The sequence below is a fragment of the Rattus rattus genome, chromosome 14 (assembly GCF_011064425.1).
Source record: "Rattus rattus isolate New Zealand chromosome 14, Rrattus_CSIRO_v1, whole genome shotgun sequence".
NCBI lineage: Eukaryota > Metazoa > Chordata > Mammalia > Rodentia > Muridae > Rattus > Rattus rattus.
In genome coordinates this window covers 64,606,949-64,631,973 of record NC_046167.1, presented here as the reverse complement: position 1 = coordinate 64,631,973, position 25,025 = coordinate 64,606,949, and the positions used below count along the sequence as shown (strand labels likewise).

At 45.1% G+C, this 25,025-nt stretch overlaps 1 protein-coding gene across 4 annotated transcripts in view; it reads left to right on the top strand.

Annotated features, from left to right (window-relative positions):
* The window catches only part of Atxn1 (ataxin 1), a 286,644-nt gene that overhangs the window by 196,084 nt on the left and 65,535 nt on the right, over positions 1-25,025 (top strand). The window lies entirely within an intron of this gene.

Sequence of the window (25,025 nt, the reverse complement as noted above, 5' to 3'; positions counted from 1 at the left end):
TGCACCCCGTGCATTTGAACACATGCATGCCGCAAACACACACTTTCTCTAATGATACAGAGTACCCACAAACCATACACAGGTGCGTGTACTCGTGCCCACATGTGTATACACATATGTCACATGTTTCTCATGTTTATGCGCTATATACATCTCTCTGTGCTTCCATATGATAATACACACACACACACACATTCGTGTGTATATGTCCTAATCCTCATATCTGCATATACACTGGCCCTCTCCTCTGCACACCTGCCTGCAATTGCACTTGCTCCCACAAGTGTGAGCGTGTGTGCATGCGTGCTATCCCACAGACAAATGCGAAGCCGTGTCCCTGTGTCTTGCCCTCACCCTTGAGCCTGAGTCTAACTCTCTGGAGTAGGAGACAGCCCAGGGTTTAATTTTACATTTAAGACATTTTTGAAAATATGCCCATTCAGAGAAACAGGAAAGACTCAAGCCTAAAATGCCAGAGTACATTCATTTCTAGCTCCCAGTCACAGAGCTGAAGCAACCCGTTATCCAAAAATTACATATTTTAGTCATCGGTTGTCCAACGTAGGAGGGGACAGATGCAAATGTTAGCAGCCAGCTCCTTGGCTCCCTACAGTGACACTGGATGGTTAAAGTGACACAGGATGGTTCAGTGGGGTTGGTTTCTTGGTTTCAGTTTGACAGCCTCACCCTGTGATGCGTGTGAACTCCTGTCTTAGAGACAAACCTCAAACAGAAAGGCCAGGGCAGCTCGATTGGAGGGACCTGATAATCCAAGGTGGCACCTACAGTGTTCCAGCTGTTAACCTTAGGGGCTCACGTGTGACTCAAAAAGGAGCATGCTAACCCGAAACCAGCGTTTCCTGCCGCGAGCCAGGAAATGTGATCAGGTCACATGTCACACGGGGATGTCAGATGTGAAACTGGAGGGACTTTTGGCCTGTTAGTGGCTTAAATATTTAATTAAATTATGGGTGAGGGAGGAGTGGGGAGACAGACAGACAGAGGCGAAGTGACAGAGAGACTGACACAGATTTCATGTGTTCTGTTATGAGGTAATAGTCCTCTGTGTTATTTTTATGGGTCATTCTATCTAGCGACAACTTAGATTATAAAACTGTCTCCCAGCTTCCCCAAAGTAATGTCTGCTTTCTCACTTTCTAATAATTTCCTCAGATCTTAGAGTAAAGCCCTGTCTCAGTGAATACAAATGAGAAATGGCTTGGGGATACTCGGATACGTGGACTGTTTGGTTCTGACTTTTATCCATTTTAGGCAGAGAAACCTGATTGTTTCTGAAGGTTTGGTTCTAGGCGGGCTGTGTAGACAGAAGCAGAATACCATACCAGCATCACTTCTCAACCGATCCTTCTGGTACTCTGTATTGGAGTAGCTAAGCTATTCCTAACGGAAATATGGAAATGTTTACAGAGTTGTGCCTCATCTCCATCCTCAATATCCTTTTTTTTTCATTACAATACATCTGTCTTTCTACCTGTCTGTCTATGTGTCTGTCTGTCTGTCTATATCTGTATCTGTATCTATATCTATTGTGTGTGTGCACACTTGCATGCACATGCTGCGATGTGCAAGTAGAAATCTAGGGACACTGAGAAGGAATTGGTTCTCTCCTTCCACAGTGTGGGTCCTAGGGATCAGACTCAGGTTGCCAGACTTGATAGTAAGCTCCTTTACCCACTGAACCACCTCTCGGGCCCCTCCATCTTCAACTTCTTAAATGAGGCAGACAGTAGATAGGTTCCAGCTTTTATTTAAAATGCTGCCCTGTGGCTGGGGCTGGAGCCCGGTTGTGAGCATGTTTGCCTTGTATGTTCTAAGCAGTGGATCAATGAGCCCCAATACTGCATAAACCAGGCATGGTAGCCCATGTCTGTAATCATTGCATTTATGAGGTAGGGGCAGGGGGGTCAGAAGTTTTGGTCATCCTCCGCTACAGTGTGAGTTCAAACTCAACCTGTGCCATATGAGAGACCCCATTCCGGGTTACTTCTCTGTTGCTGTTATAAATTACCATGGCCAAAGAAACGTGTGGGAGAAAGAATTTGTTTGAGCTCAGGGTTCCAGAGGCTGATGCTGGGGAAGCAAGATACAGAAACTGTGGCTGGAGCAGCAGGCTGAGGGCTCACATCTTAAACTGTAAGCACGAAGAAGGGAGAACAATCTGCAAGTGAGTCCTAAAGCTGCCAACCCCCCTTCCCCACGGAAAGACCGTAAGAGGCAGAACACTACGAAGTCCGGTGTGAAACCATCTTCCCTAGAAATGGCTGCATGAAGAAGACCAGAACTATGGTGATCTCAATAGACATGCTGACACAGAAGGAGAACTTGGTCACAGACTCCCAGCCCTACACAAAGGGCTATAGGTGGCTAATGCTTGCCCTGTCTCTGGAATGAGAGCCCCCTTCTTGGTTATCCAACACAAAGAGGTCATCCCTGAACCATATACACACAAAGAAGAAAACTGGACTCAGCAAGTTTATTTATACATTTGTGCAGACACACACACATAACCACACTATCACATGCGTATGTGTGTGTAACCACAATAAAAGAAAAAGAGGCTATTGATTTGGGGAGAGGGGAAGGTAGGCATTGGAGGCCAGGCACCTGGCTGGGAAGAACCAGAGGGAAAGAGAAAGTGATTATCATTCTATTTTAATTAAAATATATATTTAAAATTTTTAACTGGAATTAAAAAAAAATCCCACCCTCGATGATATACTTTCTCCATCAAGGCCACACCCCCTTGCCTCCCCAAACAGCTTCTAAACTAGCTAGGGTCAAAGTGTTGAAATACGGGAGTCCACGTAGGACATTCTAATTCAAACCACTTCATGCTGTGGTGGACACCACTGCAGGCACGCCATGAGTGAAGAGGACAGACCGCATCCGCATATGACATTTCTATCATTCATGCAGCATCTTTGGGATGCCACCATGTATCTATCTGCAGGCTGTCTCCTGTGCACCAGGTGATACGCTGCATGGGTGATGTTATAATCCATCCCATAGCTCTGTACAGAAAGGGTTTTCCACTGTGGCCAACCAGGCTGAAGAATGAGGGCCTATCCTTTAAAAGCTGCTCAGGTTGAACGGTCCCTCCATTCTTCACAAACTCCCTATACCCTCTGCCGGATTAGAGAAGTGGATTCCAGCACTGGGCAGTGGGGAATTTGACAATGTCGTTTAGGTGAGCATAGTCCTCTGTTGTTCTGTAGTGCTAGTCTCTATACAGAGTTCCGTTTGATGGGGAGTAATTTCCCTTGAGGGTAAGACATCTTTTTCAAAGAGTCATTTCATTGTATTTTATGTGTTTGCGTGTTTGCCAGAATATATGTATGTAGACTATATTTATGGTCAGTAATCATGGAAGCCAAAAGAAGGCGTCAGATCCTCAGGAACTAGAATTACAGAGAGTTGTGGACAGCCACGTAGATGCTGGGAACTAAACTCGGCTCCTTCGCAAATGCAGTAAGTGTTCTAAACCTCGGAGCTGTCTCTGCAGCCTTGACACCCACCGATGGTTTTTGATTAGGCTTCTTTGAGAAATGTCCTGAGAACATGTTTGCTTTCGAAGCCTAGGGTTGTTTGGTAGATGGTTGTAATATTCATAAATTGCAAAGCAGAGTATCCTACAAAAACTGTGATTTCCTTTCTCTGCCCATTGGGGTAGGAATGTCATGGAATGTGGTTCCCTTTTGCTGTCTACTAAGTGCTTCTGCCTAGACTAATCCTGACATCTGCCTTGCCTTTGTGACCGAGGTCTCCCCTGAATCTTCGAAATGTCTATATTCTGGGATCCGCCTACATTATACGATCTGTCTGCGTGCAGCATGGATAGAACCCCAAGTTGGTCCATAGGCTTCTGTTAGGCTCGATTAATCCAGACAAACTGGACCCCTAACAGTTTGTCCTTAAAAAAGAAGTGTATTTTACAAAAGGCTTACAAAAGGAAACATATTTATTTCAAAGAAAGATGACAAAAAGTTATGTATCATAAGAGCTGGGGGTACAGCTCAGTAATTGAGTACTTGCCTGCTACTCACAGGCCCTAGCTAGCTCTGATCGCTGGCAGCATGGTTACATGTAGATGCGCATGCGCATGCGCACGCACACGCGCACTTACCAGGTAGGAGCAGGCATCTGTTAAGTTTCCCCCGGCTGTTACACTCCTAGATATATTCCGTCATATATTTGCTTATTTACAAGTATTGCTTATATTCGTGTATTTGTCCAATAAATATTTAATAAAAGCCTGCGTTGTGTGAGGTATAAGCCACATTCTACTGGATATCCAGTGAAAATGAAAATGTACAACGGAGGAATTCCAGTGCCCGCATGCATCGCCAGACCGCAGAGTGGAAGGTGTGAGCCACCCAGGCAAAGTACAGTACTGGGATGGAATTAGGAAGGCTCAGACTATGTGTCAGGATTGTACAGGTATCCAAGCAAACCAGGTTGGAAACTGCTTTAGGTTCAGGACCTGAGAGGATTGATAATCATAATTGACATTAATGTATATTGAACATATGCCAGCCACTCTACTGAGTGGTTTTTTTTTTTTCAGATGTTCTTAGATTTCCCCCCACCACAACCCTATAAAGTACATATTGTTCTTATATTTTATAGATTTCCCTGTTGCGTGCTCCATGGTTACAGCAAACCGTTTCTTTCAAAAGGCCCCGGGGAGAGGAGAAAGGGGAAAGGAGATGTGAGACGCAGTATTCATTATTGAGCTAGCAAAATCCCTCTAATTTAGACAGTTTAGGGAGAAGTCATTTTACATGAAACTATGGGGTCCTTCCAGAAAAGAAGCGCTGTTGCTTCAAGTCCTCGCCATAATTAAATCGATATAAAACTATCGACATATTTTTTTCAAACCACCAACATCATTTTACAGAAACGGGAAAACCAATGCTGGTTGCAGGGCACACTGCAGGCAAGATGTTAGTAAAGATGAGCCGACAAAACGTTGTTTCTATGGATAAATGAAATCGTGTTCCTGTGACCTTTGCCCCCACCTTCCCACGGTTGGCAACTCGCATTTTAAAAGGAGGAGAAGGGGAAGTTAAATATTTCCTCTCTGTGCCCCTGCCTTGAGATCCTTTTGCCTCCAACAGAAGCAGGGAGCCCTCAGGACCTCTTTGCATGTGGGCCCCTCATCAGCAGAGCGAATGGGGCTGCACGTTTGTTTATGCTTCTGCTATAACGAGCTTCCTGGCAAAAAAGGGGGGAGGGGGAGTTCCTTAATTTACTCTAGCACGTGGGCATCGGGTATGTAAAGCTGTCACATGAGTGTCCGCACGCTTCCCCAAGGCGGGGTGAGTGGGATCGGAGACTCGTGGCTCCGTGACTCCGTCGCCTTTTCGCTTCCCACCAAGTTCTGTCTCCCACCTGCCTTGGGGGAACCAGCAGTTGCTCCTGAGTGAAATCAAAACCAGCACGCGTTTTACAGCATAATATTAAAACCATCCTCTCATCTAATCCCTTATGTCTTAAAATTACCGCATCTACTGTAGGAACCAAGGTGTCCTGGCACAGGGTTGGTCTCATTCCTAGAAACTGGATTTGTCAGGGGGTTGTCATAGAAACCGAATGAGGTAATGTTAAGGTTTCTTGGGCCAAGCCCGGACAGGGAGAAAGCTGTCTTTTGCTATCCTCGGGGTGGGGAGGAACTATGTCCACCTATGACTACCAAATCTGAGGTTGCATAAGTCCCTTAAATAAGAGAGATATATTCACTCAGTGTAACCTATGCTTGGTCTCGAATATATTTTATATAAATTACTTACAATGCCCACTGACAGTGTTTGACATCACTCCAGCCATGCGCTTTTGACACAGTGTTCAGTTTGTGGCGAATCCACATTTTGCTTTTCAAGGGACACTCTCGGTTTGGTTTCCAAAATGATTCTGACCTGCAGTTGGTTTATCTGTGGATGGGGAGCCTACAGATACAGGATCTGTGGGTCCTTGGCTGATTGTAACTGTTGTTTGCTCTAGGATGACACAACTGTACTTTTAGCTCACTGTGACAAGACCCAAGTCCATAGATCCTTAAATTATACAACCCCGGTAACTTAATTTGAAAAGGCTGGAGAGTGGAATCCACTTAGAAAAACTCCAGCCCACCAACATAGTGACTGGAAGGAAGGGCCAAGGCTTTTTCCTGGGCATGCTTCAAACAGTGTGTATTTTTAGAAAGCTGACGGCCGCTTAAGGAGCCATTATTGTGTGCGTACAGATAAACTCAGAAAGACCTGGGTGAGGAGGTCCCAGAGGGCCAGCTTGTTGTTCAGTTACGGAAATCCGTCTTCAAGCGTGCGTCTGCTTCTCAAGCTGAGAAAGCAGCTAGTTACAAACTGGAACTACTCAAAGCAGGTTTGAATAAGTCTAGACATTTGGTTATCTTCTGTCTAGCATTCATGTGTGCCGTGGGCGCCACACTCTTGGGGATCAGTGTTTCATTATGCAGATGGTGTTTTATGTTTAGCTCCCTCATAATAGCTTGCAGCGAACTCTGAGTGGTGAGTGTTAGCCCCGAAGAAGGGGCTACCGGACGGAACCAAGATGAGTCTGGGTGGGTTTAATAGTGACTGGTGAACCACACGACCTGTCTCTCACCTGATTTATTATCTGGTATCTGAGTACCTCTGTGAGCGTGCAGGATCCCAAGGAATCCACCAGAGTCCCTGAGCAGTAAGAGATGGAAAGGCGGAAGTGCGTTTCGGAAGCGAGTGCTAACACTTTGTATAAATGAGAACTGGGCATGCGATTATCTGCCCATGGAGCAGGAAGGGCTTACCCAATGCCTCCCAGTGCATAATCACTGCCTGCACACTTTTTAATTAGCTCCTTTAGGCTGCAGAAAGGAATTCTCTCCTTACCTCTCACATTAAGCACCTCTCCTACAAACGATCAATGCTTCATTTTCGAAACTGAACGTCCGGCAATGCTTGCTTATTTCTGACTTTGAGAGTATTTCAGCTTTGGACCTGCATCACAGAAACGTGAAGGAACGCTCATTGACCCAGATAAAACCCCACTCTCATATCTGTTCCTCTGAGCTGGAGCTTTCCAAAGGGAACGTGGGCTTCGGACGGAGCTCGGTTCTCAGTAGAAATCGGCATTGTCTTAGGTGGGCCGCTGCCTCCAAAGAAACTCAGACCCACCACACACCAAGGCTGTTTCCCCATCACCAAATATCATGTCACATGACTCAAAACCACGTCCTCCAGATATATATACATATATTATTATTATTATTATTATTATTATTATTATTATTATTATTGACTTGTCTGTGTCCATATGGGTGCTGTGACTTAGAGGTGTGTCTCCCAGAGCTTCGTGTATAGAAGGCTTTATCCCTGTGGACACCATATTAGGAAGCGATGATAGGACCCGTTTAGAGAATCTTCTCTCTGGGAGGGGATAGGGAGTATCTACCCTTTCCTCATTTAGAGTTCTAGTGATAAAGCAAAGTTTGATTCCCACCAAAGGTCTCCCTGAGGAACCAATACATTTATTGGGCTTTCTTACAGATCATGAGGGAGGGACTGAGGGTGGCCTTCAGCTGCACTGAGAAGTCTTCCCCCATCATGGATGAGGGCCTCCCCAAAACTGCATAGATGGAGGGTCATGGGACCCTCCTCATTTCTCCTTCCTTGAAGGGAGCATCAGCAGTCAACAAGCCCAGCCGAGATGATCTTTGGCAAGCAGCATGACTGAAATAGTACTAAAGATGGCCACTCTTTGGCTCAGAGGGTAGTGTTCCACAGAGAGGTTCCAGGAGCACTATGGGGATGCTCTTGATACTAGGGTATGGGGGTCCCTGGTCTCTTTTTTGCCTTCACTTGTTGGCTTGTGAGGTAAGTGGTTTGTTCTGTTACATGCTACCACCACATGCCACTGTCACCAGAGCCTAGGTTATTAAAGCTACTTGATATTTAACTAGGGCCTTCAGAATAATGACAACTAAAACATTTGCTTGCGTGGAAGTCCACTTTCTCAGGTACGGGATTACAGTGATGAACTAAACCAACGTTGCTGGCTGAGTCCCTGATGAGCCCGTCAGCCTCGCCTTCATTCATCCATGCATTTATTCTCTCACACACTGACTCCAGTTCATCAGCCCATCTAGTAAGCACCCATCGAATGTGACATCAGTGATGTGGGTACCAGATAGGCCTTAGGAAATGATTGCTTTCTTATTACAGGCATGACTCACAGTGTCAGAGGCTCAGACTACAGTATGTGGCATAGCCCACACCTTGAGCAGAAACATTGGATCTGAAGCCTCATCTTCAAGGTGGGCCAATCCCATCATCAGACCTAAAAACAACTTTGCCTTCTGGGAGGCATTGGGATGCGCGCGCGCGCTAAGAATGTGTTAAAAACCAGACAGGCCCAGGTTCGAGTCCTGCATCGGCAATGTATCTGCTTACCATTTTGAGGAAGATTTTTTTTTTTAAGCTTCAGCTTGCTCCTAAATGAAGCAATCGTTTCTGCTTGTGGGGCGGCGTGAGAGCGAAGGAGAAAACATGCAGCAGTAGGACGGCCATGTTTACACAGAAATGCTGCTTGCCTGCCCCGCTCCTCACGCCTGCGATGGCTTGGCTGGTCCACTGTTACTGTAAATAGACCTTGTCGCCCTGATGCCAGAGAGCCACAGGGCTTCCCTCCTTATAGTCCCTAGGGCAGCACCTTGAAGCCAGGATGTCTGGCTTCCTGACTCTCAACACCCGGCGACAGCAGGTAGCTGGAGTGTCACCCGCTCCCCAGAGGGTGTATTCTCCTCTGCGTTCAACCACCCTCCACTTTCAGGACGCCTTTAGCTCCCAGTGGAGAAGCCGGGCCCCACAGAATGCTGAGGCACCAACTCTCGCCGGATTGTCACTCTAGGGATGCTGTGGTAGTGTTCGATTGCCAAGCCTGTGCCTTTTGGGAACTTTGGGGAATTACAACTCAGAATGTGTGGGGGTGGGGAGACAAGATGACAGTTTAAAGCTTTCCATGCCAAGGCCTTTTGTTTTGATGGGATTGGGCTGCGTTTAGTTTTTACACAACCATTGGACTCCCTAGGGAAGTGAGATTTAAGTAATGCCCTGCAAGGCGCTGAAGCTGGCCCCCTTGAGGCCTGTTTACCTCCGTTGTTCATGGAGGTAGAGGAAGCTGAGAGTGAAGTTTCCCAAAGATGAAGAATGGTGCCATAGACAGACGTGTATGGACGCTGGACGTTAGTTTAGCCCTTTGGGATTTTTTGTTTTGTTTTGGTTTGGTTCGTTTTAGGATATTTCTGAGGGGGAAAAAAGGATCGTGTGCCTCCTAGCTGTGCGGGCTTCTGAGACAAGACAGCAAAGGTTTCTAGCAGTTATCCCTAAGCAGCCTAAAGCCGTGGATTAATTAATCTTAATGGACTTGCCGTTGAGAGTGTACTCATTTCTAGTCCAATTTCCTACTTTGGAGTTTGGGGACTCATCAAGCACATCTAACCTGTGGATCAGGATTTCTACAAAGGTGACCCACTAGTCTACTGATCACAGCACCCTGTCACAATGTCAAAAAGGCTTGACGCTCCTGCCGGAGTCTCTATTAAGTGCTGTTCAGTGCTGTCAGAATATGGGGATCGTTGGGGATTTAGCTCAAGCGGTAGAGCGCTTGCCTAGGAAGCGCAAGGCCCTGTTCGGTCCCCAGCTCCAAAAAAAAAAAAAAAAAAAAAAAAAAAAAAAAAAAAAAGAATATGGGGATCATAGTCTGTAGTGTACAGCCCAAGGAATCGACATTTTTAAAAGATCTTACTTTTATGTGTATGTGTATACATATCTACATGTGTGTAGACTCATGAGCATGTGTGTGTGTGTGTGTCTGTCTGTCTGTATTTATGTGACGACTCCAGACTAACACCAGGTATCTTTCTTGATCACTCTCTCTGCCTTTCTGACTGAAGCATCTCTCACTCGGTAGAGATCACTGGTCAGCCAATCTGGCTACCCCTTGTTTCTGTCTCCAACTCCAGGACACTTAGGACTGCAGGCAGACTGTTGAGCCTTATGGCTTCTACGTGGACTCTGAGGATCTGAACTCTGGTCTTCATCCTCACACAGCAAGAACTTTACCCCCGGATGCATCTCCCCAGCCCCGGGGTCAGCATTTATGTCAATCTAATTACAGGTCAATCTCATTAACCTCAGGATCGCCCTACGTGATCCTATGCAGTTTGCCACCCTGGTACAGCCAACCCCCATTTCACACGTTCAAACCCGTATCCAACTCACGTCACTCAGGCGCCTTCCGTGCAAGATATCTAGAGATGAAGACATAATCTAAGGTTTTCAAGTTAACCTCGAGAACTGGCAGTCGTCTGAGGGACCTGTGTAAAGACAACTTCAGCACAATGGGAGAAAATGACAGTGTCACCTTGAGTGCTGTGCTGGCTTTCGAAGGCCTTAGCTATGTCTCAGCAGAGCTCTGAGTGGCTGGGAACTTGGTCCCCTCCATACACACAAAGCCGGCAGCATGTGCATTCTGTCAGCCTTCTCTTTCCCAGTTAATTATTGACAGGATTGTATCAGCCCTGGGCGCCATCAATGGGCTTAGACTCTCTTCTCATTCTCTCCTGTCCTTGCCCCATTCTCAAATATCTTAAATCCTGCTTTATCCCACAATATTGTTACTACCTTCAAGAAGACATGTAGAAGATTCTAGAAAAGAGTTTTCACAGTCGCGTGCAAAGTCTTGCTAGGTTAGAGCAACCGCCACGTCCCCGGAGGCTTCCACTGAGTCTTCCCTGTTAATGAGGCTCCTGACTTTCCAACCGTTGTATGCAGCGCTTACGAACTTATTAAGAACCACTGGATTTACTTCAGTATTAATAGTTAAGTAACATGTGCTGATAGTAACTGTGACAGCCAATCCCTGTACTTGGTAATACATGGAAATGAGCTGTTTATTATTATTATTGATGGGGTAATATCATCTTGCCATCTTCAGCAAGAGCTAGGCCAATCGCTGATCTTATCCAGCAACCCTCGAGCTTCTTCTTTCTGAATAATTTTCATCTTTAGAAGCAGCCCTGCTCATTTGAAGGACACACAGTTGCATAAGTAAGAGGCTTCGTTCAAATTATGGCCTGAATATCTAGGACTCTAATAGACTTGCAGTTCACTGAAGGTTCACTATTTGAACACCGAAAAGTTAGGGGGAAAAAAAAGGAACAATTCACTGAAGGGACTATTTATACTGTTTTAAGTCTTTGGGACCTGTTAACACCACATAAAGTAAGAAGTGAGTCAGAAGCTGGCCAGTGGTGTCGCATGCCTTTAATCCCAGCACTCGGGAGGCTGAGGCAGGCAGATCTCTGAGATTGAGGCCAAGATGGTCTACAGAGTGAGTCCAAGGACAGCCAGGAAAACACAGAAAAAAAAAAAAAAACCAAACCAACAAACAAAAGAAGTAAAGCAGAGACCATCCTCACGTAAGTTTAGACAGCTCACTGGTTAAATTGTATTTTTCAAAATATAGAAACGTGAGGGAAAGCCCAGGGTAACTGATGAGGTAAGCGCTCCTCAGAACTCCCAGTGCCAGCGTCATAGGAGACGCAGCGTCCCCTCCCCTGCTGCTCCTGTCTCCACAGGTCACTTCAGTTCTTCTCCATGACTGCTTTCCGCGCCTGGACTCTCTAATTGGCTTACGGAGTTCATCTCTTATCATCAAGTAGCTTATAAATCCCCTCAGGGAAGAGATGTCAATTAAGGTCATGGCAAAGTCATAGTATTTCAAACTTGGAGGTAACGCAGTGGCAATGCCGGGCCAGTCAGGGTTGCAACTTGCCCAGGGTCACTGAAAACGGTGAGAGACTAGGGCGAAGGCTAGATCCTCTTACACCAGCCACCTCCATGATTCACGTCAAGGTCTTCATGTGCTTTTAGGGCTTTGGTTTCCATATTTGAAAGCCAAACAACGTTCCCCCGTCTCATCCCAGTCTTGAGCGTTCGTTTTTTAAATGCTAAAAGCATGCTTGACAACAGTGTAAACCTGTCCTCGCTTTTACTTCCACCGTCTTGGCAGCTCAGGCAGCTTCCGTGCGTGGCCAGCAGGGGGAGCAGAATTCCACAAAACTTCTGCAAAACTTCATACTGGCTTAAGAAAAAAAATAAATGAAAATAGAAAAATGTTTTAAAAGACCAATAGCATATGTGAAGTAGAGCATAAAGGACCCCCCCACCTCTGTGCATCCAAGAGCCTTTAAATTTTTCTTAAGAGCATCATAAAACCAGATACCCCAGCTTTTCACATTACATGGCTTTATATAAATCTCACAGATGAATTAGAAACCACAAGCCAAATTCCTATTAAAACTGAAAAATCAGATGCCTGTGACAATGACCATGCTTTGAGAGAGAGCGAGAGAGAGCGAGAGCGAGAGCGAGAGGGAGAGGGAGAGAGAGAGAGAGAGAGAGAGAGAGAGAGAGAGAGGGAGGGAGGGAGGGAGAGAGAGAGAGAGAGAGGTTTTATTACTTTTTATTACTGCTGTACTTTTCACGGGGCTGGTGGGGGTGGCAGGATCCAAGCACCATTCGATCAATAGGGAGCCTCCTCGTGCAGATACTAAATATGAGAGCAGAGCTGCATTCCTCCTGGAAAATGTCAAAGCAAGTGACAGTCATGCATTCCTAGCAGGAAATGTCGATCCTGTTTGGTTACAGTGACCATGCCCAGTGTATTAAATAACAAAGAAGGTACGTAACCAATTCAGGTTAAAGAATCAAGCTCATTGTGAGCTCATCTGGCTGACTAAATCTCACAATATATGTGTCTACTGTAGACACTTTATTTATTTGGCTGTGTGTGTGTGTGTATGTGTTCATGTGTGTATGTATGTGGGCATATGTGTGTGCACATATGTGTGCATGTTCTTGCCCATGTGTGTGCACATACAATCCAGAGGTCAGGTTGGTATCAAATATCTTCTTCTATATCCTTCTCCACCATTATTGTTGAGATAGTGTCTCTGGCTGAGTCTGGCACTCAGCCTTTCAGCTAGACTGACTGGCCAGGGGGCTTCCAGGAGCTTCCTATCCTGCTCTTCCAGTGCTGGGGTTATAGGCCCGCACTGGCTTTCTTTGTGGGTACTTGGCCTTTGAACTCAGGTCTGCATGCTTAGACAGCAAGGGCCTTACCCACTGAGTCATCTCCCTACCCTGGATACCAGTGTTTTTATTAACCACCTACTTATGTACCACTCTAAGTGCCATTGGAGTAGAGCGCATGTTAGAATTTGACATCTGGATTCATGTTCTTCTTCCTCTGCCCATCAGCTGTGAGAGTCCAGACTAGCTATCTAGCCACAATGTCTTTTATTTCCTCTTCATTAAATCCATGGGACGATTAAAAGAGTAGGTGACAAAATACATATCCTAAACTCAGCGTCTCTCTGTAACAAGGCCGACTTTACATATTGCTTGTGTTTCCACCATAGTTGCATTCCTTTATGGACTCCTCCTCTATTGCAGGAAAGTGTTTTTAAGATGGAGCCTTATTTAACATTTTTAATAATGAACCGGATTCAGAGGTTGAGCGATCAGTTGTCAATGCAGGTTTTAGGGAAGCCATTGCTCAAAGTATAGCTAATTAGAAAGAGACTCTAAGATACTTATTTCTATAAGTCCCCTGACCCCCTTCAGAAAGGTCATATCAGCTCCTGTTTCCACCCTGTTTCACCATGAGCTTTGTTGATTGGCCTGCTTTTTCTCTGTTGCTAAATACAATAAGAAAATTTGCCTCCTCCATCCCTGAGTAGTAAAAATTATTATCAGATCCCAAATGTGACAGACCTCCCAGGTACTCATGACCTGGGAGGGTAACTTGCCCTCCCAGGCCTGCCACCCAGTGGCTAGGCTACTAGATGTCACTTTCTGAAGCAGTGTAGGACAGAGAAGATGCTTCCCCTGTAAGAAGCACCTGCTGACCTTTCTTATCTGTCATTGCATTTTACGTCTATTTTCATGTCCTGGTTTCATGAGCTCTGTAATGGTCATTAGCTATACTTTGCACATGGTAGTCATAAATAGCAGCCAAAACCAAGTATCAAGTCTATTGCGGGCTCTCTACAAGAAGAGTAGAGTCCAGGGCTAAGGAAATGGCTCAGTAAGACACTTGTCCTACAAGCTTGACCACCTGAATTCGGACCCCCAGAATCCATTCAAAAGTCTGTGGAAGCATCTATAATCCCAGCAGTCCCGTGGAAGAATGAAGGGCAAAGACAGGAGACTGGAAATTCAAGGACCTGCTAGTCTGAGGAGTATAGATTGATTAACAAAAGAGACTTTGTTTCGAGGAGGAAGCTTCCTGTATTACCAGCCTGCCTGCCAACTCGTGCAGGAAGTTTTGCATTGTAACATTGTAACATAGACCATGACTATCATCGGGTTTTGCATTGAAACATTGTAACCTTGAGCATGGCTCTCAACAGGTGCGTAGTGAACTTCAAGGAAGTTACTGAGTGGAACCGAAGCGAGTAGATTGGAAAATTAAAGGTTTTGTCAGGTATTCATTACTTTTCTTATCACCGTGACCGAAAACCTGCCAAGAAGCAACTTAAGAGAGGGAAGGAGGCTTTATTCTGACTCACAGCATAAGGGAATTGAGTCCCTTGTGACCGGAGAAGCCTGGTGGCCGGGTGTTCCTAGTTACGCTGTGGAACCAAGACACCTCACCACCTCGCTTCTGAATGGAACAGGAAGCAGGGAGACAACACTCAAGCCATAATGGCTGGCTGGATCCAGAGTCCTACAGGAGAGAGGTGAGGTAAGAAAGAGGGAAGGAACCTGTGTAGAAAACTGCTTGCCCACGTGACGGCTAGGCTGGGACCTAGCTTGAATTGAGCAAGCCTTTGCTGACAGGAAGGGAGGCTGGGCTCTGCCCGGTGCCAATGAGTTTATCCTTGAAAGTGCAGCGGAAAAGAGGGCAAAATGGTCCCTAAGAAGGTTAAAATGTCCTCTGACTCAATGTGTTACAAGGTCTCCTCATTCAGAGCTTTCTCTGCCTACTTAGAGATCTGGACTCCTGATAGATGTGACTTCGGGGCAGGAAGGATAGATTGATCCTTCCCTAAGGGCAAAGCACCTTTTCGTGTGACGTGGGGAAACCAGGCATGCCCAGAGCAAAGTTCACTTGGTCTGATTCTGTATTTTTCTTTCTTTACTGTCTCTCCAATCTTCCTGCTTAAAGAGAACCACGGTGGCTCTCCAAGGAAATCGGTCTGTTTTGAAAAGGTCATGAGAGAGCCAAGAATAATCAGCTTCCTTTGTGGGTTGAGAAACACCAAGGTCAGGATGTTTTATTTGCCCCACCAACACTACCGTGCACGGAACACTCCCCTTGATCCCCGCGGCCCTGCTATTTAGAATCCAAACTGGCCAAGAAGAGAACCAGTTCATTCCGTCATCCCCAAAGCAGTGACTTCTGTATTGGATTCTTGAATGCATAGTTTGAGCACTGTTTCTATCACTAGGTGTCTAGGGCTCCCTCCGGTGTCTCTTTACTTTATTTACTTAAGATTAAAAAGAAAATCACAAGAATTTTCCATAACAATGGCAGGGAGGGAGAGTAAGAGAACTTTCCTTGCCTTTGCTAGAGCAAAAGCCATAAATACCACATGCGGCTTCATGACCTGGAGAACCCCACCTCACCCCACCCTGCCTCTCGCATTGGTTCTTCTTTTAGAACAAGGACTCAGGAAATAAAAAGGGCAGAAAAAGCAATGGGAGGGTGACACGGGGATCGGGGGTGGGGTGTCAGGGAAGGCAGTTCAATGACTTAGTGTGGAAATTGCTTAGCACAAACACAGACCTGTAATCCCAACACTGTGGAGATGGAGGTAGGAAGAGCAAGAGTTCAAGGCCAGCCTGGGCTACTTGAGACTCCGTTTTAAAACATATAAATAGATAGCTGGGTGTGGTGGTGTGTGACTTTAATCATAGCACCAGAGAGGCAAGAGGCAGGTGAACCTCTTGAGTTTGAGGCCAGCCTGTGCTAGGTAGTGAGACCATGTTTGGAAAAAAAAAAAAAAAGATAGATGGATGGAAGGGTGGATGGATAGATAGATAGATAGATAGATAGATAGATAGATAGATAGATAGATGTTTACCTTGAAGACACTGGCACCTCTGCTCAGAAACTGGAAGAAGCTTTCTGCTGGGCAGCCCCTAGGCAGCTATCACATGAAGTAGCATCAAAGGTCTTTTGTGGTTTTGTTCCTGGCGCTAAAGCAACCATGCACAGTCAAGGTCTGAGTTACTCTGCTCCAGTTGAACTCCAGCACCAGTCTGGTTCATGATAATCTCTCAGTCTTTTGTGGTATACATGTGTATCTGCGTATGCAATATGTATATGCATAGGTAACATGTATGTTTAGATATGTACACACATGCACACAGCAGTCTGCTTGATGATAGTGTCTCAGTCTTTTGTGGTATACATGTGTGTCTGTATGCAATGTGTATATGCATATGTAATATGTACATTTAGATATGTGCACACATGCACACAAATAGATAAGTGTGTATAGCAGATGCCTCGTGTCCTCATGGTCCATATCTGCAAACCCCACATCTGGAAATTCAACCAGCTACTGTTAGAACTTTATTTTTCAAAGCTTGCACTGAACATGTATAGACTATTTTTGTTATTCTGTAATTAATATAATGCCTATTTACATAGCTTTTACACTGTATTAAATGTTATAAGTAATCTACAGATGACTATAATTATAGGGGGGAAAGTTGCACGGTTATACATAAGCACCTCACTACCTTCTGTAAAGGATTCTAGCACCTATGGGTTTTGATATTTGCTGCAAGAGTGCGCTAGCTCCCTTTGACGGCAGGACATGTGTGTATGATCCTCAGGTACTCAAACTAACAAGGGATTACTTTAGCAGTTGGCTTTGTTCATTTTGTTTGTTTGTTTTTAAATTCTAAATTTGGATTCAGACTGGACTAAAAAACCATCTCTCCCATTTGGATGACCACAGAAATAGTATTGAAGTGCATGAAACTTCTGGGGGAGGAAAGCTAATGTCAGATAATGTCATCCAAAGATGACACCCTTAACCTGATTTCATTCGGCTTAGGACCCCTGAGACCCCATCCACTGTTCCTCAGGGATGTCAGTCACAGGGGAAGCTAGGGCCAGGGACAGACCATTGCAGCTCCACACTGCCCCCTGTGGTTCTTTCAGAGACCTGCACTTGCATGAAACGTGGATTCTTGACTATGCCGTGCAAGCAACTTGCAAGACAGGTCAGTAGATTCTACGTGGTGCTCACAGAGAGAGGTGCATAGGAGAAGAGACCTTCACAGCCTAGTATGAGCACGGGCTTCTCAAAAGAACATTGCACTCAAATATCTTAGTAACTACCACAGAGAATGGTGCTGTCTATTTTCTGAGACATAATGAATCCCAGGCTGACCTTGGACTCACTGTGTAGCCAAGAATGACTTTAAACTTGTCCATGTTCTCGGATTATATATGTATACTATCATTTGCAGTTTTTAAATGCCAGTGATCCAATCGAGGGTCTCTTGCACTCTAGTCAAGACTTCTATCAATGTTTTATAAATGGTATCATAGGCTGTTTACTGGAGTGTATCAGATAGGCATAGCGGCTGATAAAAACCATGGGTCATAAGCATCAAAGGGATGTCTCCATGTATGGTCTGGCTTGTAGGCAGTCTTCACAGTAAATGTTCACTGTGCTGCGCTTCTGAACTCTCGGCTGGCGAGAGACTTCAGCCAGACCCCAAGGCTTCCTTTCTTTCCCACGTCCCCATAATTGCCCTCATCTTTCCATCCTGTCTCAGTGCAACAAGGTCCAAGGTCTGTGAGCCCAGCACAAGTGGGCTGGGACATCAGACCTCCCCTGTCCCTGCAGATAGTCAGTGGGAGCTGTGATTCTCACTTGAAAGGAGAGAGAGCGGCCCTAATCATTCCAGCCAAGCCCTGGTGCAGTACGGGTCTGATTCGGAGCCATGGGGAGGAGCTCATACATGGTGTCTGATGCACTCTCCGCCTCACCTCTCCTGTTGTTCCTTCCCTGAGGACTGTGTGTGTTGTTAACCAGGAAATGACTAGAAGCCAGTTGTCTCTCATTTTTATCAGGGGCGGTGGGGGGGGCGGGGGTGGGGAGCACAAAACCACACCACTGATAATGTGCTGTCTGTGGGTCATGAAACTCCATCAAAGGTTGGATGAGAAGGAAGGGGGGGTGACCAATGGCTATAGAGAACAGCTCCCCGCAAGCTCACAGAGGCTCTGTCCCTTCTTCCAAGGGCTTTGGAAAATGCCGGTATGGCATCCTCAAAGCAGCCTTGTAGATGAGGAGGGCTGGTATGTGAAGTGTTAAGCTCTCAGCCGAGTTCAATCAGCAGCCTTGCCAGCTGGGAGGAAGAAAGAATGACCTTCCAAAGAACATGTTGCACAGGGCTAATAAAACAAGGATCAGCGCCTGCACACGGCAGTTTGCCGTTAATGAAGTAAGCTTCCTGCGAGCAGCCGATGGGTTTGGTGATTACCCAACAGTTGTTTTCACGTCCTCGAGGTACCCAAGTTTTAGGGTTCCTAGGGTCTTGCAAAGGCTGCAGAGGGAGGGAGCTTAGAAGTCCAGGTGCGGCTTAGAGTTTCAGCCAGCACCTTTCTTTCTATTCACAGAATGGTGCTGCCTCTTCCACATGGCTTTTTAGCTGCGCCCGGGGATGAGAGGACTGTCTGTCAACATGAGACAGTCCTAGTTTGAAAGTCAGATTTCTAGAACCAAGTTAGTTGTCCAGCAGCAATCGTGACCCCAGAAATAAGCACGAGTGTTGAGCTTCTTGACTCGGAAGACATTCCTAGATGACCCCCTTGCTTGCATGACTTCTTTTCAGGTGGGTTGTGCCCTTCAGCCTCAAATGCAGCATAGGTGTGAGATTTACACGGGTTGACATGGTCTTGCAGAGCAAGCTGCCCTGTGTGACTTTGGAGACCAGGTGACCAAGCGAGAGCACCAAGGTTTGATGACTCAGGAGCCACCAGGATGGGGACTGGTAGCTGATTGCGGGGTAAAAGGATTGATACAGGGCAAGGACAGCTTCAAGTTTGCAAATGGGAACAGAGTACAGGAGCTATAGGTCTAATGGCCGGTGAGCTAGGAGGGTTTATCAAGGCTCCTGTCAAGTGACAAAGGGACCAAGGAACAGAAATCGAGCCTTTCTTGGACCCTTCTGACCCAAGCCTTCATTAACTTCAGCCTCCCCCGCTACCTTTATACCATAGCTTGGTATCTAAGAATTGATCTCCATCTGAAGCCAACTGGCCAGAAAAATTGTTAGAAAGACACAAACAAGGAACAGAGTCCCCAGGGAAAGCTGTCTCATTGTGCAGGGACAGGAGGATCGCCAAACAAAGGACTTCTTACACAGCCAATGTCACCACACTAGAGTTTAAGAACAACTTTTTAGGAAGCGAATAGGAATTGCTAGGGGTAGCACAGCACAAGCCTTAATCCCGGTGCATGAGAGGCTGAAGCAGGAGGATTGCCAAGACTCAAGATCAACCCATCTAGGGGATTCTAGGCTGTTCTTGGTTCAGTGTGAGACTCTCTCTCTCTCGGAACAAACAAGATTCCGAATGAGAATTCACAGATGTGAGCCTTCCCTTTGCTATCACTTTCTTAGTACTTGGAGGAATGAAGAGACAGTTTACCATGCCCAAGTGAGAATAACATAAACTTGGAATCGGGGGTACGACGTGTAAAAGTAGGAGGGGCTTACTACAACGATGTTTTTATTTTCCTTGGTGTCCATGGCTCAGTCCCAGTTCTCAGACCCACACGTGCTTACCTAACAAAAATGGCAGCCTCTAGTCCATGACTTCCCTGGGACTTTCTCTGCCCTGTGTGACTGGATGCTGGTCTCCATGCTGCCACTTCTAGTGCCAAGATAAAAAACCGCCACTTTTCTAGAGGTGAAGCTCTTTGAGAACAAGGAAATATATCTTATTTGGAAATTTTCAGCCCAGAACCAGGTATAAAAGAGACATTCCACTAGTGTTAGCCGAATGAATGCAAGTTCTGAAGTGAGGAGAAAGCGGCTCTAGGAAAGGTTGAATGCCCCAGGAGTCCTTGTGTGGAATGCCCATCTGCATGTCTTTCCACAATGGTGGGACTCAGAGCTTGGACCCTGGCAACCCTAACAAGCCAGGCCCGGCCGTCCACATTCATTAGGCCAATTAAAGGCACAATCAATAGTGAAAAGCAGACTTATTCAATGTGGCAGCATTGGGAAGAGGAACAAAGAAGCCCAGTGACACCTTTCCAAGTCCGGCTTGGGGTCTTGGCAAAAGGTGTGCATAAATGCAGCTCCAGTCTCTGACCCCAACAACCTTGTAACACGTAGTCACTGAGGAATTCCACTCAGAGGAGAACTGAGAGGAAGGCTACCTACCCAGACCATCTGTGAAGTCAGACAGTGGCTTGGAAATAGCATTTAAAACCCCAAAAGCAAGTGGCTGTGGGGTCCAGGGATGGCCATCTTATGCCAGGAAAGGAAGGATTTGTGGAGATAGAGGAGAAAATATGGGGCCACACCCACACCTGAGAGAAAGATGGTGAGGAAGGGCCTGTTTACCCATCAGCTACGTAATGTAGCACCTTGCAGTTATGATAATCAAAATCAAAGTATAGCCAAATATCCATTAAAGAATAAAACTCCTGATTGAGAACAGCACAGTCAAGCTGGTAGGCACTGAAGTGACCCCTGTCACTAGCTCTACCTCGTGTCTTCCCGAACCACGAGGCAGAATGGTAACTCACGAGTGTGTGAAGCAAGCCCCAGCATTCGTTCTGTCTTTAGAATGCAGAGAAACTATTTGCTTGGCTTTTAATTTGACAGCCTGATTACTTTAAGGTGTCCCCATGGAGACAGGCAATCAGACCCATTAATGTGAAATTTTAATAGACCGTCAGGGAACATTCTTTCCAAGAACATGTTGTCCAAGGAACCTGGCATCGATCACTCTAACTGTCACCACACACCCACCAGAATCTCGAGGTCAACCGGAAGTACCATCCTCTAATCTGAAGATTGACAGTATTAGATAGCCACTGGTATCCTCTAAGAACCCATCTGTAGCACTTTCACTGTCAGGGGTATGTTTCCTTCCAGGGTCTCCAATACACTTTCCAGCTACCAGGTCAGTCCCATAACAAGCCTCAAAAAGCCTGACCATCACCGGTTACAGTTATCTCTGGTTAGCATACTGAGAAAACATCTCGAGGACTCAGTTCTAGCTGGGGTCTTGGGACTGAACTGAAGTGAACCCCTGCCACAGGGCTCAAAGGCTGGTATCGATCAATCAGTGGGACCTTCTTCTCCAGCCAAAGAAAACCAACGTCTGGGCAGGCTTTCCTCTCGCACTCCAACAAAAATGTGTCACATTGAAAAGACGTCTCCAAGTGCTATAGGTCATAAGCAGTGCCATGTTTGTACTGGGAAAGCACGTGTCCAGCAAGCATTCTTTGCATTCTTCCTGGGGTTAAGTCATAAAGTCATCATAGTCATACTGCAAGGATAAAATGGGTCCATATTTAATAAAGAGAAATGAGGGGTTTTTTAAGCTTTTTTTTTTCCTGTGTGAGTTCCTGAGGAGGAGAAAAGCAACCTAATCACAAACATGAAACACATGTTCCCACATGTGTGAAGCTTACTTTCCCCCTCATGGAGAATGTGTATAAAAGAAATCACATAAACATACATGTGCAATGTGTGCATGTATGTATGTGTATATATGTGTGCATACATGTTCTTTTATTTGTATATAGCTCTTTCCACCTCCACGAAGAATGTATATATTTAAAAAACACAAAATGCTTATGTGTATGCATATGTATGTGTGTATACATATTCCTATATATGTGTGTATAACTAGTTTTTTCCATCATGGAGAATGTATACAGCACACACACAGACATGCACACACACACACACACACACACACACACACACACACGTACACCTATCCCTACATTTGTCCTTCTGTCTTCACTAGAGTTGTGTCTATGGCCGTCAAATGGGTACTAAAACCCATGAAAACGTCAACCCTTCAGAAACAAATGACATGGAATTTACATATGACTTCCACACATCCAACCGACTCTAGCTGGTCTGTATTACCTGATCCAATATATTGCTGCATGAATGGTTGTCCCTCTGTGCTGATTAAGGAATAATGATAAGAAGAAAGCCTGTGTAGATCCCCTGAGGGAGCTGTGCTTGACTGAATCTGTAGATGTTCAGTCTGTAGAAGTTGAAGCCCCAGAGGCAGAGGGCTGGGCCAGCTACCACCTTCATTTCTCACTGTGTCAGCTAATGTTTGCTCAACAGCTTAGATGTTTCTCTTCGGATTGGAAAGACTTAGATCCAAAGTGCATAACGTTCTCTGTATGGCCGCACACCTACAGCGTTCTTAGGGGCAGAGGTGTGGAGTTTTAGGCTCTGGTGTATTTTGGGTGCTACAGCAGCACAGACCTAATTTCTGCCTGTGGTGAGGAAAGAGCAGGAATTCCTGGGTTGGTCTCTACAAGTTGTAGATATAGCTTTATCAGAACTGGCCACATTGCTGATCAAAGGAAGGAGAAAAACCCAGACGTGGGTCTTTAAAAACAACAAAATAAACGAGCAAACGAACACTGTAAAAACAGGTTACATAAAGCAGTAATCTGGGGTAGAAGCTAAAAGCCACTGGGCTTGGCCTTCAGCTCTCAGCCTGGCTGGACGGCTTTCTGGCCATGTGGCCTTGGACAGAGCACTTCCCCCTCCCGTCCTCATCTGTTGAATAGGAATAAGGAAATGCAGCAGTGGTTACCAGAACTGAATGAGCTAATCCATCAAACTCTGTGGGCCTGGAGAAGGATGAGTGCCAAGTAATTTTTTTTTTCCTCCGAAGATAGTATTTTTGCTAGCATTCTCTCAGGCACATACATTTCTGAGACAGACCGATTTCAGTGGCAGATAATGGACAGGATTCAGGAATAGATGAATTTGCCACATGAGTATCACAGTACGGCTTAATGGTATATGTCTGAGTTATAGTCATGGTAAGTTGACTATCTTCATAAATAAATACTACTACTATATAATAAATATTATTTATATATATATATATATATAGAGAGAGAGAGAGAGAGAGATTGAGAGAGAGAGAGCTTTCTCTGAAGTGACTTTTCTCTCAATGGGACAAATTTCAGCCAGCTATTATGACATCACTAACACAGGTTTGGAAAAACATGCAGGTGCTACAGCAATACTAACTGTGTGTGTGTGTGTGTGTGTGTGTGTGTGTGTGTGTGTGTGTGTGTGTGTGTGTGTATACCACTATACAAATTAATCTCTATTGAATAATAATTATAAAACAGAATAAAAGTAATCAGGAACTTATATGCTAAAATATAATTCAGTTAGAAATTTATATAGCTTAGTCTTTGGTAAGAGCCGTGTTTGCTTTCGAGTTGTGAATTTAACAACACAGACCAAAACAAGCCCCCTTCAATATGCCACTGTTTCTCTTTGGCACCGTAAAACTACAAGATCATACCATGGATCAAATTCAGGACCGCCCTTGAGAGCCAGCGTGGGAACCAAAGTTCTGAATGGTCTTTTATTCTGCGGAGTTCGGATGAGCTACATACTTAAGGTTTCACATTCTCCCCTATATTTCTTTGGCTAACAAAATGATTGTTGAAAAAAAAATGGTTCACGGAGCCAAGTACATGGAGCCTTGTTTCATCTTTGTGAAAATCACAAAGGTATAGATGAAGCTGAATTTCTTAGGCTCATCCATTCTCTTTACTGGTCATTAGAAAACTCTATAAAATAATTCCTAAAAGAGAAGGTTTTATTTTCTTTCTTTTTGAAAGGTCCAAGAGAAAATGGGGAATGACAGATTGCCAAAGTAGATCATTCATGATTCAGATACTGGAAAGGGACCTGCACGTGGCCTACAGCCATCATCACAAGTGATCTATGGGCTGTCTGGACTCTGATTAACAGCCCCATTTCAGTAGCAGAGAATATCAGAGAAACAGAAACCTGTTTAGGAATGCAGACCAAAACCAAGCAACAGGCAACCCTTATAATCAACATTGTCAAAGGGTCTGAAAGCCAAAGAAAACAATATTTCTAAGTTGCCTTAAGTCAAAGAAATCCCATGATATTGGGGCCAAGCAGAGGTTAAAAGCTGAGAGGGGAGACTGTGAATTATAGGAAAAGGGATAGTTCCCTGTTATGTTAGAATGCCACATTGAAAATATGTGGCACTGTGTTAAAGAGTTTTGTTTTGTTTTGTTTTGTTTTTTGAGGCCGTTTTAAAACCCTGTCAGTTTTTAGCAGTGTCTTAAGCCCATTCTGGTCATACATTGTGAATTAGGTAGAAGTATTTATAGACAAATAATTGTGTGGAATCTCATCTACAAATAAAACAACGCATCATGACCCTGTCACTTTATTTATAAATTGTGTGTTGTTTTATATTGGAGGAATAGGTGGTCTTTTAGTTATCCGAAGAAAAGAGTCTTCATCAAGAAAGTCAGTATGAGATTGGTTGTTCGTAGACTTTCTCAGATAAAATGGTTAAGATTTTGAAGGTTCTTGCTGGGGAGTGGTGACTTTGTGGGACATTAGTTTAGCATCATGAGTCATCATCCTAGCATCATGAGTCATCATGAGTCATCATCCTAGCATCATGAGTCATCATGAGTCATCATCCTAGCGCCATGAGTCATCATGAGTCATCATTCTAGCGCCATGAGTCATCATGAGTCATCATCCTAGCGCCATGAGTCATCATGAGTCATCATCCTAGCATTACAAGTCATCACCCTAGTATCATGGGACATCATGTGTGTTGGTTAGTTTTTTTCTCAACTTGATACAAGCGAGGGTCATCAGTGAACCTTAATCAACAAGATGACT